The following is a 14,269-nucleotide window of genomic DNA, read 5'->3' as shown; positions in this document are numbered from 1 at the left end:
CTGTGTACGTGACAAATAAAATTTGAATTTGAATTTGAATTTGAATTTGAATTTGAACCTGTCTGCAAACACTCACTTTACCCTCCAAGCTGTGGTGAAGCTCGAAAGTGCAGCATTGTCTACGTCTTTGCAACCAATATAACACCAGTGACTGCCAGCAACTTGCACAACCCCTCAATGAAATACACCTTTTCCTGGCAACTGTAACAATAAGTCTAATTAGACATCTCCCTCACCCAGCTGAACAGAGAGATTTATAAAAAGCTAAAAAAGCTAAGTTGCTAAGGCTATTGCAGGGTTTAGAGCCAGCTACAAACCAGCAGCCTCGGTATGAGCAAAGGAGCAAAGCAGTTATAAGGAAAACTATGAAGATGAGTGGAAGTTATAAATATACTGAAAAGTTATGTAAGTAACTGACATTTGTTTTGTTATATAAATCTGGTGCATCTGCCTTTGGTTATTAAGATAAAATATGTCAGGTAAAGGTGGGTGTATAAAAGCTAATTTTCAGTTAAGTATTTGTCTCTTCACTAGCTGGATCTTTTACTTTTAGTTGTTTAGTTTTGTTCTATTATGCCACCCAGCAGCATCCTTCATGTTTTACTTCAAATTTGAGAAAAGTTAGTCCTTGAGACAGGCCTAATTTTGCGGCACAAACGGTCACTTTTGCTTCTAGTTGCTAAAAGTTGCCAAATGTCATTAATTTTCCACATCAATGGTCCCTACATCTCTTCCTTTGTGCATACCCCATTACTCCACATTCACTGGATAACAATAGGTGATTAAAATATGAACACTGACTGGTTTATCTTTCTTTCTGACTATTAAGGACAGATAAACATGCTTTATTCAGTATGATGTGTAAATAGCAATTGAGTCCATAAACCCATCAAGAAAAGAGTTACACCCCCTGCTGGCTATTAAAAAGAATGCACTGTCCTCCAACTTTTATATACAGTCTATGTCATAGACTGTATGTCTATGACATGAGTCATGAGTTGTACTGTCCTCATAGACTCTATGAGGACAGTACAACTCATCTAATTTTCTCCACAGTTACTTCATAACAAGCTGAAAAATTCACATTTATACTTAATATTAAGCTAATCTGGGTCGTGTTATCTAACAGCTTGTATATTTGGAACATACAGCAATACCAGCATTTTCTTTTATTTTGCAGCAGCTTTTAAATAATTCAGTGACCACAAAACAGATGCTGCTGGAGAAGACTTATTGGATGCTGACACTATATAACAGATGTTCAATAATTTATGTGACATGAAGGAAGTCGAATGACACGTGTGCTCTTAAATCAGTCCTCTCATGTGAGCTGAACACATCAGAGATATAAAAGCAGGTAAAAGTACGCTCTCATTCCCCTGAAATATTTAAGAGAAAAAGCATTTTTTACTTTTTTTCCTCCCCACACAAACATGACTCTTTCTATACAAACATTTAAGTGCATTCCTTTAATAATATCAGACACCTAATCCACGAGCAAAATCTGCTTTTTAACAAGCAGACCGAGTTATTGTTGAATATTATATCACTGGGCCATAAAAAGCGTTCCCATCAGCACAAAGTGAGATGTCACAGAGAGCTTTCCATGTATAGCAGAAACCAGACTCGCCACCTCCACATGTAACAGGTACAAGAAAAAACACGTTTCCATCTGCAGAGACTCATTTGATGATATCATGTTTGTGGGTCTTTAAACCTTTTAAATCTTAACTTAGAAATTTGCATATGATGGTTAATTAGTTATGTGTACAAAAACTCTTCCTGAGTTGAGTCCACAGCACAATATTATATATGACAACAGTGTAACAACATGCAAAGAATTACAAAATAAAACAAGAACTGGTCAAACAGATGTTCTTAAATTTACACACAGTATATAATAACATGCTGCACTGGGTGGACATTTATTGTGACATTCACTTTATTTTCTTACAAAAATTTTAGATAAATTGATTAACTTTACAACAATAAGGAAATATAATACGAGAACACTTTTGGTGGGCTAAATTAACAATAAATGATCATGCACAATCCCCGACGTCATTCAAGTCAGCTCTGGGTCATGAGAATCAATTTTATCCCGACTAACAGCGACAGCATTGATCCTGCCGGGTCGTCATCAGACAGTCAATACATCAAAGTCGTAACATACACTGCATGATATTTGATTCAGACTCAAAAGCGAATAATGTTTGCAGTTGTGTCTGACCTGTTTGTCTCTCTGTGATGTTTAATGCCAGTGCGACTGACCCACAACATTTCAGATTTACACTGTGGCATTCTCAACTAAGACTTTGTCCTTCTCCGGTCTTCTCAGATGGCCTCTGGACAGCTCGTAAGCACAAAAGACGCTCAAATGAAAGTTTAACTCATCAAAGTGAGTTTAAAAGTTTCTAAGCTGAGATGGAGTGTGAAATATTATTAGTGTCTACATATCAAAAGTACACTGTTTAGAAAAATAAACACTGCTGGATGTCTATACTGGACTGGGTATCAAGCCACAAAGGGCTGAATTGGGACATGCTCCTAATGAGACGACAGATCGTGTTCTGGGGGAACGCAGGTCTGGACCAGGACATCACTCAGTGGCATCAATTTCTTCATTCTGCAGGAACGTCTTGCATAGTCTCACCACATGAGACGGGCAGTGTGGTTCACCAAGACAAACCCAGAGCCCACTGCACCAGCATAAGGTCCAACACTGGGTCCAAGGATTTAATCGCAATACCTAATGGCAGTCAGGGTGTCATTGCCTTGTCTGTAGAGGACTGTGTCTGTGTCACTCACCCACCACCAAACCAGTCATGCCAAACAATGTTACAGGCAGAATAATGTTCTCCACGGCTTCTCCAGACCCTTTCAAGTCTGTCACATGTCCTCAGGGTGAACCTGCTCTCATCTGTGAAAAGCACCAAACCAGTAGTGGGCCTGCCAATTCTGGTATTTTATGGCAAATGCCAGTTAGGCTCCACAGTGTCAGGCAGTGAGCACATGGCCCAGCAGAGGATGTTGGGTCCTCAAACCACCCTCATGAAGTCATGTTTCTGATTGTTTGGACAGAGACATTCCCATCACTTCTGTAGTTATGACAGTGCTCATCCTGTTCCTCCTTGGACAAAGGAAGACACAGCAAACCTTCTGGCAATGGCATCCTGGAGAAGTTGGACTACCTGTGCAACCTTAGCAGGGTCCAGGTATCACTTCATGCAAGCAGTAGTGACACTGACCCTAGCCAAATGCAAAACTAGTGAAAAGCAGCCAGGAAAGATGAAAAGGGAAGAAAACTTGTAAAACTAGCACTCCTGTTGTAATTTCATTAAACACAGAGGTATTTTATGCTTTGACATCTAGTTTAGCCCTCGAAGCAGACTCATCGTTTATGTAGATAAAGCTCCACAGCTCTATGAAACGTCAGCACAGTCAACATGCATCCTCCTCCACCAAGCACAAGGATCATGTCTGGTTCTGAGTAACAATACCGGCTAATCCAGTCCTCTAAGAAGACAAACTTGGAGCTAAAGCAGCTTAAATGTATTAATACCTCAAAAAGTTTGGAGATGTTTGCAAGTGACGTACCTCTGACATCATGGTGTTATTCCTTCTGGAAAATCTAGAGACTTCACTTGGTTTCCTCTGAGGTGACACAGGTGAAAATGACAGGCAGAAATCAGCACCAGCCCACCTCATCCTCTCTCTCTCTTTCCCTCTATGTCTCTTTCTCTCTCTGCAGACTGCACCAGCCAACACCAAGCCAGCTTTCGCCCTCCAGCAGCGTCAGCACTCCTGAGGCAGATGCGGATGAGAGTTTTGAAAAGCGGCGAGCCTGCAGGAAAGCAACAGCTCTCTCGTGTTTGACCGCTGTCCTAATTTAGACAAATAACGTTACGGACAATCAAATTAAAAGATTATGTCGACTGTCTCCACCGGCCAGTGACGATCTTTGAGGGTGATCTTGGGAACAACGGCACTCATTGATCGATGGGGTTGTAAAAATAAACTCCTTGTTGTGACAAGCAGAGGATCAACACTGGATGTCCTTGACTCCAGAATTTGCTTTCCTATTATTTTCGCAGTGTAATGCAGTTTTAAGACATCTTCTTCTGCTCTGGGAAACCAGAGCACCTGTTTGCATCTGTGACTTCTTCTGCTTATTAAATGATGAAAGGAAATGAAAATCACCAAGACAACATACACCAAGGCAAGCTGCTTAATCCAAACAATACATCACTTTTAATGCTCATCTCTGAGTCTGTCTCAGAGCTAATTTAACATACTTAGACTAGAGCATGCTCATTATCATCCTTCACTGTCGGCCATGCAGAGATCCAAGCTCCCCCTCTGTAACACACCTGACTTCCAGTTGGCTTGTAACTTAAATAATCAAATGACTTTCCTAGACAAATGTTAATGGACTGCATTCTAAACCCTGTTTTAAAGATGCTTTCAAGTTATTGTGTGCGTGGGAGGAATTTCTTTTTAGACCATGAAATTGTTTATAAATAGATGGATTTAGCTTCCGTCCCATCCAGCTACCCTGGAGTAGGCTTCATACTCAGACTCTTTTACTCTGTGGATTCCTTAGAGTAAAGATCAAGGAAATCAACTGTAAAAGTACAATTTTTGGAATTCTAAAGACCTGTGTGCACAAAAAAAATAAATAAATAGACATAGGTTTGTCTCATAGGAATTAGACCCAGTGTTTCAGTGTTTTTCACTTTATCTGTCTTTCAAAGGCAAGCGTCGGTTCCTGTGGGAGATAGCAAGCAACGACAGACCCAAGTGTTAGTGGACTTGGAAATTGATACAGTAGCCATGTAGGGAGTGAGGGAAAGTCAGCAGTTACACAACAGCTGAAAGAGGACTGGGTCAGAAACTCCAAGTCCAGAAATAAAGACAGCAGAAACCACTAATGATCTCTAGAACTCCAGAGAGAACTTCTGGACCAAAGGCTGTCTCTTTCGTTCATACTGGCACGAGCTGAACTAAACTGTAAGTCTCCAAAAGTTGATTCTGTTCATCTGGACGTAGCGTTTTGTGGGAGAAACGTTTCGTCACTCATCCAAGTGACTTCTTCAGTCTCAGCTGACTGCAGGTTTCCCCAATCTTATAAACAGTACATTTGCATAATGACTGAAACCAGCCCACTGAAGGAAGAATGGGCTGTGAGGTCAGTTCCTTAATCATAATTATGCAAATTCTCATGACCAGGAAATGGTCATGAGATTTACCTTCCTGGATGATTGAGAATGCATCAAGACGTAAACTGTAAGTCAGTCTAAGGGTGTTTTTCCACCTGTGGTGTTTAGTCTGTTTAAACTGAACTCTGGTTTGTTTTTCCCCCAGTGGGGTTCATTTGTGTAGATGTGAATGCAGTAATCGCACTCGGATGTGGACCAAAACAACCGCACCGAAACCACCTCCTTCAAAAGGTCTATTAACTGCAGAGAAGTTTGTTCATGGCATGAATGTGACCTTGATCTTAACCAACTACCAGATGTACACTGTGTATGGTTTGTATTCAGGAATGTGGCAAGCTACTATAGATGTACAAAGGTATGCACGGGCTAGCAACTAGCTGTGAAATGAACTGAAATTCTCTGTCTGTTTTTGTTTCTCCCACCTGGGACACATCTGGGGGTAAGTGACATTCTCCGTTGTGACATATTTTGGTTCACTTGGATTTTTCCCTGTGTGAAAAGAAACTAAACCACAGTTTACAAACTCATTAACTGATTCGTGCCAGAGTAATCGAACTGTAGGTGTGAAAACACCCTAAAATTGCAGGGAGGGGCCATGGTGTACCATTGTGAAGGTAGGAGGTGCACTTTGTAGCCAGGTCTGTCTCTAAGTGATTGTGTGAGGCATCTGTCTTTTGCACAGCTGCAGCACCGTGCAGTCAAACACAAACACAGATACCTTGGTCTTAGTAACAAAGAAACTAAATGTTCAAGCGTGTGGAGACATCTCACTGGAGTGTATGCTGATAAGACTCATTGCTACAGGTGCAACAAGTTGTTTTTCATGCAAATATTAATGCACACACATACAACATGTCCAGGTTTCTAAATACTCCACCAAAACTTCCAGGGGCAGTCAGGTGATACAGAAGAGTGTGTGCTGGATCCTCCAAATGCAATGAGGAAATTAAGAGGTTTCTCACACTGCTTGAAAAATAAAAACTGTAATTATAATAAATATTTGCAGGAAATTCAAGTCACAGTTTGTTTGCCTTTAAGTGATGCACGTAATGCAAAACTCCCTGTGAGTTCGCTACATTTTATGCAAAATATTTACTGAAATCATTATGTACACTGTACAGGAAATAAAATCTTCTAGAAAATAAAAGCAGCCTTGTAAAAGAGATTCCTGACAATCAAGTGCACTATAAAAACTTGAGTATACCGACAATCAAAACAGTGTGTAACGGAGCTTGTGATATATGCAACTGTACTGCTCAATTAAGCCCCTTAGAATCAGATAAACAGCAATATCACTTGCCACCGGACACTTTAGCAGGGTGCTGTGGGCTATCAAGCATCAGGAAAAATCAATTACTGGCAGTGAAATGTGACCAAACAGCCAAGAATGATCCCCACACTCATATTGCACCGTTACTTAGTGGCCAGCATGACACAAACAAGGAGGCGTTTCAGCATGTAACAAGCCGAAAGCAACTCTACAACAGATTTGCATTTCATTAATCACACAGGATCCAGGACACTGCAAAGCGCTCCATCTGCACTGGAGCCAACATCCAGAAAAAGCTATAGAGATTGGAGGGGTGAGCAGCACATGACCAGTCATTACAGGGAAACACAGCAGGAATGTAAAATGCTAATACTCTCCATCATCACACAAGCCTGCTGCTATCCAAATGCTAAAAAGCCCCTTACATTGCCAGCACTGTCGCCTCTGAAATACTCCCACTAGTACCACACCTCCAAAACGTATTCCTGGGCCTGTTATGAGTAGAAAATACACCTTACGGCTCTTCATAACAGTTAATTCAAGGGTGGACGTACTTACTGCTCATTCGTTGAAAGAAAAGAAAGAAAAGACACATTAGTAACCATGGGCTGGAGAGAGCAAGGAGTGGGAGAGTGTAGGAAGAAATAAAAACAGACGTGGGAAGGAGAAAAAACTGTAATTCAAGACTGCTCTTGTCCCTAATGCTATTTTCTCAGCACCATTAACAGCATGAGAACAGCAACAGGGCTGACCAGTTCAATCTTCCAATAAGAACTGATGGAAACACAAACAATGTTAGTGTTAACCACTTTGTTATCGTGGCTCACACACAGGCCACCGAGGCATCAATATAACCTGTTATCCACTAACCGAAGCACCGAGCTGTTATTAATTATATTTTTTGCTAACTGTCAGCAAATATGAGCCGCACTGAACAACATGTTCCATAAATATAGCCTGAATCCCTGCCTGCATCTCTTTTTCACAGAGTGTGTCTGATGTTCTGTGCTTGAAATGAAAAACAAACAGGATGAGATTGACTTTGCTGATCAACTAGAGAGAGAAATAACTACTGAACAGTTATTCTGGCTTGACTTTTGCAAAACTACAACAATTTTCTGTTCAGAAGAAATTCTAAAATCGATTTAGTGTTTTGTGAGCAAAAATTGTCCACGATTTGCTGGTTCCAGCTACTCAAATGTGACTTATTTGATAAACAAGCAGGATCATTTTGTTTCTTGGCCTTCCAAAATGTGCATATGTGTACGAGGAATGTAGGAAATTGTAAATGCAGCTGTAGCAGCTAGAAAAATGTCAAAAATGTGACTTCTATAGTTACTTTGTAATTAAAATTCTTTTCTTTTACTGGATTTGAGAATAATAAATTTTTACTTCATACAGCCTGAAATCAGAGACTGTATATGAAAGATGGACGTGGCCACCATGACATCACACGTTGGTCTTGGAGTTGGCCTCAAGTGGCCATTACAGGAACTGCAGTTTCTGGCACTTCCACACCCACAGAGATAGTTTTAGCTCAGCGATCCCCAACCTTTTTTGCACCACGGACCAGTTTAATGTCCGACAATATTTTCACGGATCAGCCATTAAGGTGTGGCGGATAAATACAAGAGAATAAAATGATATGACCAAGACAAAAATTGTGGTATTTTGTAAATATAATAATAAACGCAAATTCACTGTGTAATTGTGTAACTTTATTAGCAGCGTCCTCCTGAAATGCACCAACAACATTGAGAGTAACATCCTCCTCTCTGCCTCTTAATGCTCTCTGGTCGCTATGGTAATGTTTCTTTCAAAATAAGACACACAACTACAACATGGGAAAAGACCCAGTTAACGATAAACCCCCTGAAAACCATAAAATTCACACCTGAGCCTCGACCCTCACGGCCCGGTACCAAAAGACTCACGGACCAGTACCAGTCCATGGCCCGGGGATTGGGGACCACTGTTTTAGCTCAAAGTTTTAAGTCAAACTACCGTAACTCTTGAACCCCCAACAATTGATTGTGTTTATCTAGATGTAGCGTTTTCAGTGGGAGAAACGTTTCATCACTCGGATGCCTGACGTAATGTGACCTCAGTCTTGACGTCTTTGATCAAGACTACGTCCAGATGAACAGAATCAACGTTTTGGGATTTCCTTACCCGGATGATTGAGCAACTCTTGAACCAATATCGCAATCGCACAATTCCAAAGGTTCCTGAAAGCAGCAACTCTGTGCTTTTCAGAGATATTAGGGTCTTGAGGACACCTACACAAAAACTCAGTTCGCAATTGGAAATTTTTCATGGAACACCCCCTCAACTTGGATTTCCTACTCAGAAAGTTGGAGCCGTCCAACATAGCCAGAGTTAGCAATCCAAGATAGCAGCAATGAATATGAACACTAAAAAAACTAAACTTTTAACCTCCACTGCCACTGCTGTGCATTTTTGACTCACTAAATACCAGACCAGTCTCTATCAGTTGCTAAAAAACACAACAGCAAGGCCAAAATTTGGTGACTTTAAAGGCTTCGTTTGAACTAATTTTGCAGCTTGAAGACATTTAAATGAAAATATGCATCATAGCTGAAGGTGTAGTTACTTTAGAGTTTTTGTTAAGAGATAAGATCGACCTTCACATGCAGTTACAGATTCAACAAAGCAGACAGATGGTATTTATCAGGATATCGTCTATGTCTTTATTTATTTATGTGCAGCAAGTACATCATGATTGTTTGTGGTTTTTGAAATATTTTATTAATATTTTCAATAAAACGTACATGTATTGAAAACATTTAGAAGATATTGTTTCCTACTACTTTGTGATAAGAGGAAGAATAAAAAGTTGGGCTTATTTATCACCTTACATTTCTATTTTTCCACATTTTAGAAGTAAATATCCAGTGTGTTAATTCCACTGTTTTATTTTACAGATTTGGATAATCAATATATAATAATATCATCAAATTCACCTGACAACAGTAGCTAAAATTAGAATTAAGGAACCAATAATCACAATAACACACCACTCTGCAGGTTATTTATTTATTTATTGTCATTAATGCTACTTATGTTTAGGACGTCCTGGATGCTCCTCTGCTGTCTCTCTTCAGCAGGTATGTCTTTTAAACTGTTAGCAGTCGGACGTACCGCCCACGGGACATTGGATGGTTTAGGGGACTAATAGGACTGCTAAGGGGTTAAAGCTTTAGAACTTTTTTCATACAGCTGGTTAAAGAAAATAAATCCAAACAGTAAAACAAAATTGTCCTTTAGTTTGAATTTAAAGGGCAGGTTGTTCCATATACTGTGCTGCATATAGTTGAAGTCTGTATTGATCTGCAAAAAATAGTCCCCAACAAATACTTTATTTATGTTTCCTATAGTAAAGTCTGCAGAAAAATGCTGTTGCAGGAAATTACTGAGCCCTTTTTTTTTAGTATTTTTGAACTTGGGGCTTGCATACCGTGGTACAGACTGCATAGAAAGTTCTGGAAATCCTGGAAATCCTTGTCTTTATACTATAATTAGCCCTTTGCCCTTGTAAGGGCATTCAGCAGCTTCTAATACCTGAAATAAAGTGATATAAAATTATGGGGCTGCAGGGTAACATACACCAGCAGCTCCAGCCTCCTCAGAGAGACGCACTGACTAACAGTCCTGCACACATGATGGAGTAGCTGTGCGTTTTACTCTTCCTGGAAACCAGGAAAGATGGGAAGAATAGAGTCTTTTTCTACCCCCACCATCCACTCCCTAAAACCCAGAAGCTGGGTCTAGACTGAGCCCCACACAGGGGATTTATAAACTGCAACAAATGAAGACAAAATGCTTCCAGCTGCCCTTAGTGGAAGGATTGGATCTGCTCTTGGGACTTTACAGAGGGACGTTTGACAGGGTCTCTGACTGGTCACACAGCTTTGTCCTTTCTGAACAGTAGAGCAGACGACATTATTTTTCTGCAGCGTAATTTATCAGGAGCGAAGAAATTTCAGCAAATTCTGCAGATATTAAAATGCAGTCTCACAGCAGCATGCATGTGACACAGCTGAAAGCTTTTCTAATCTATTTGTTCTTGTGTGTACTGATATGTGTTCATGCTCATAACATTTTGAAGGGTGACAAAATTCCACATTTGGATTGGTTGATGATGGCGTGAATCCATCACATCAAAGACTTCTGCACTTCAGTTGTAATTTTTTGATTTGAAAAACACTTGCCACTTTTTTTTAAAGCTTACTTGGTTGCCACAGTAACGCCTCCCCGCAGTGTCTGGATAACATACATGCTGCAGGCATGAAATATACTTCCTACTGAAGTACAGCGAGCAGCTAGAATCCTCCATCAGACAAGGATGGGACGACCTTCCTCTCCCAAACGTCCAACAGCTGTTCTCCTCAGTTCCCAGATGTTTACAGGGTGTTGTTAAAAGCAGATGCTAGTGGTGGCAAACGTGGCCCTGTACCAGCTTTTTTGACACATGACCTAGTATTTTTCTTAAAATGGAACATGTTTACAGATTGAACAGGATTAGAGTTAGGCCTTGGTGCATGGTCTGATGGTTTTCTTTGCAAGCTCCTTTGACTACGATGACCTGGATGACTGAGAACCTTCACAGACATGGTCTGATGGTGTTTCCACGTCCAAATCATTGGCAACACAATAACCTGATTGGTCACCTGCAATGTTGAACCTGGACCTACATTAGTTTTGATGATCCAGGAACAACACCAACATGGCGACATCACATCGTGCCACGAGTCTTCTTACACCTAGAGGAGTCGCCCCCTGCTGGCCATTAATAAAATGCAGGTTTAAGCACTTGTGCGTTTTCCTTTATGTCAGACCAGGAAGCTAGATTCATCTTTTATAGGATCTCCGTGCAGTACATAAAATGTATACACAGCCTACTGGACTGAGGCATTGTAGTGTAAAGTGCAAGTTCTTACTCTACTGTAAAATTACATTTGTTTTATTACTGTAAAAGTGAAATTAAGAAAATCAGAATTTAAAACAATCTGAAATCTGTTTCAATGATTAATGATTGCACCACACAAACGTTAAGTAATCGTTACGGATTAAGCTGTTGCTGTTACATCTCAGTGTTTTTAGCTTTTTAAATCTTAGATCTGGGGGAATATTCATGGCTGGGCGGAAAGATGCATATCCAAACAAATCACCTCATCCTTTCATCTGCCTGAAATCGGGACCAAGGTGCATTCGCCTGCGTGTCTCCAGGTGCAGACCAACTTATCTGGAATCCTCTCACGTCCACACTCACCTTAGCTAAAACAGTGCAGCGCCAACTTTTCGTGCCAAGGGCAAAACTTGGCTGGAGCTGTGAATGGCACGCACAGATGCGTCAATGACACAGGTATCAGTGCGCTGTTGTGACCTTTCTCCGGCGGTTCCGTATCCTACAGGTCGATGTGCCAGTGATGCAGTGCCTCAACTTATGTGTGCACGCACACACACAGCAGGGCTGAGAGCTGCTCCGTATCCTGCACGAAGGTGAGACATAGCCGACAGGAAAGCGTCTACTCACCAGGAAACGTGCTCCGGAGCAGCTTCTTGTCTACCCGGTCCAGGAGATGATGAGACGCTGTTGCATCGCTGTCTGCGGCAGGCGGCACGCTGAGAGTGCCACTGCGGTCCACATTTATCCGTTCTGTGTGCGCGCGCTCGCGTGTGCGTGTGTGTGTCGCGTGAAGAGAAGAGAGGCTCGGTGTGTTTCACGTCAGGTGGAAACTGACGCGTTGCTGTGAAATGAGCATCTCCTCCTCGTCGGGATTTTTCTGTCAGACATCTCAACTCTTCCACTCTCTGCCTCTCTCTTCGTCTTTGCGAGGCAGCCTCCTCTCCTCTCCCTCCCCTTCAGGCTGGGCATGCCCAGTCTGTGCCTCTTCGTGAGCACCAACTTATGACTTGCAAGCTGTGGTGGAAGAAGAAGCACTTACATCCTAAAAGTGGCCAGTTCAAAAATAAATAACCCAGCGCAAATGCAGTTGTTTTTGTTTTTTTGTATTTGTAGAATACAAAATCTGAACTTTTTATGCAGCTTTAACAGTAGTACGGTGTGACTGGTAAAGTTACATTTTAAGTATATGAAATCATTAATGGGGGAGTTACGCACATTCTCCAGCTCCATATTTGTATTTTTGAGTTCTGCTATAGAAGCTTTGCATGATTCACAGTTCATGATAATCCTTGTTTATCAAATACTCAGTTTTGAAGCAGCTCCTCAGTTCATCCTCCACCATTGAGACCACCTTGCCTTTATGCCTGCTCTCTGATTGGTTGGTCCTTGAAAAAGGATTTCGTGGGTGGGACCTCTGAGATTACCATATTAGGGACATCCTCTCTTCATGACGTCACACAGAGCCAAAGACAGAAAAAAACCCTTTTGTGCACTTTTGGCTCACAGGCAATAGTTTTGCATACACTATTTTATAATTTTGTTAAGAGTCTTTAATAGTGCTTATTTTCTGTCATATCTGCACTGTTACAGAGGTGGATTCTTATTAAATATGGTCAAAATTTCAAATAAAGAGGACAGAGTTTGTATCTCTGTGAACCAAAGGCCAAGGCTTCATACAGTTTTCCTCTTCTGCTGTTGGTTAATATGGTTTTAACAGTAATGATAATATACTTGGCTTCCCTAATATATTTCTCTGGCACACAGCTGTAAGCACAGACATTTCACCAACCTGTTGGTCAAACCTTTTGTTTTCTTTGAGATAACCACACAGTAAAGGTTGGCTTAACTGCAGCTAAAATGTGTTTTTTTTATTTTATTCAGCCCATCAGATAAAAGCTGCAGTTCCCCTAATGACCACTTCAGGCTGGCTGGGAATCAGTAACCACAGATGCCTAAATTAAAATGTCCAACTTTGCAGAATTTAGGTTTCAACCCTGGTGCAAAGAGACAGATTTTGCATTTATGGATAGTTTTGTCCTTCATTGCAACTGTCCCGTTGTCGTTGTTGTTGTTGTTGTTGTTTTTAATCGTTCACCTGTTGCTTGCTGACCAAACGTTTTCTTGCTCACTTATAATTTGCCACTCACCCATCTTGTCCAAAACAGTCACCTCATGTTCGAGGCTATATAAATAAAATTTATTTGAACTGAAAAAAGCGCAAAGTCTTCAACGTATTGAATACAGAGGTCTGCAATAAAAGTAAAAAAGCAGGATTTTGTCTTATCCATGTAACTTCAGGATTACCTGGATAAGATGCCATGGTAGCTTATGCTGCAAACCTAACCTGCTCTGGAACAGATTATGTTCAACAAGTATAAAATCACCACCTACTGGCCGATCACTTATCTTGGAAAAAGCGCCACCATTCTGTGTGTAGATAGGAGGGTCTAAAGTTTTTCACTTATTTCTGCAAACAATTTTACTTTTCTACAAGTATTAATAAAGGATCCTAAAGAGGATTATGCAGACTAAATCAGAGTCTGAAGAGGATAAAAACTTTTAAGTCATGTCTATGTTTTATATACGGCTATAGTTTCAGACCAGGGGAGGCTGCTCCAAGGCAAAGTGTAATGTAGAATTATAGTATTTAGCAGTGAATCATCCAAAGCTATTCTAGCAGAGTCCAAGAATAAAGAGTGAGCAATAAGCATATCAGGGAGTCTTTGATTAAAAAAATAATGGCATTTATGTAAACACTCAAGCTGTCTGCATGCAAACACCACAGAGCACTGCAGAAAGAGGTTAATACATCTTTAAGGGGCCAGCTATGCATTCATATTTAGCCTCAAG

General features: G+C 40.7%; 1 protein-coding gene across 1 annotated transcript in view; it reads right to left on the bottom strand.

Annotated features, from left to right (window-relative positions):
* LOC102300228 (PH and SEC7 domain-containing protein 1) overlaps positions 1–12,418 on the bottom strand; it is a 107,162-nt gene extending 94,744 nt beyond the window's left edge. The window contains exon 1 of the mRNA XM_005913745.2: positions 12,047–12,418. The gene's annotated coding sequence lies outside the window, so the exon portion shown is untranslated. The remainder of the gene's footprint in view (positions 1–12,046) is intronic.
* Between the last annotated feature and the right edge of the window lie 1,851 nt (positions 12,419–14,269).

This window comes from Haplochromis burtoni, unplaced genomic scaffold (genome assembly GCF_018398535.1).
Source record: "Haplochromis burtoni strain Fernald_Lab_line unplaced genomic scaffold, NCSU_Asbu1 Contig_6, whole genome shotgun sequence".
Taxonomy (NCBI): domain Eukaryota; kingdom Metazoa; phylum Chordata; class Actinopteri; order Cichliformes; family Cichlidae; genus Haplochromis; species Haplochromis burtoni.
This window is presented reverse-complemented; position numbering and strand designations above follow the sequence as displayed.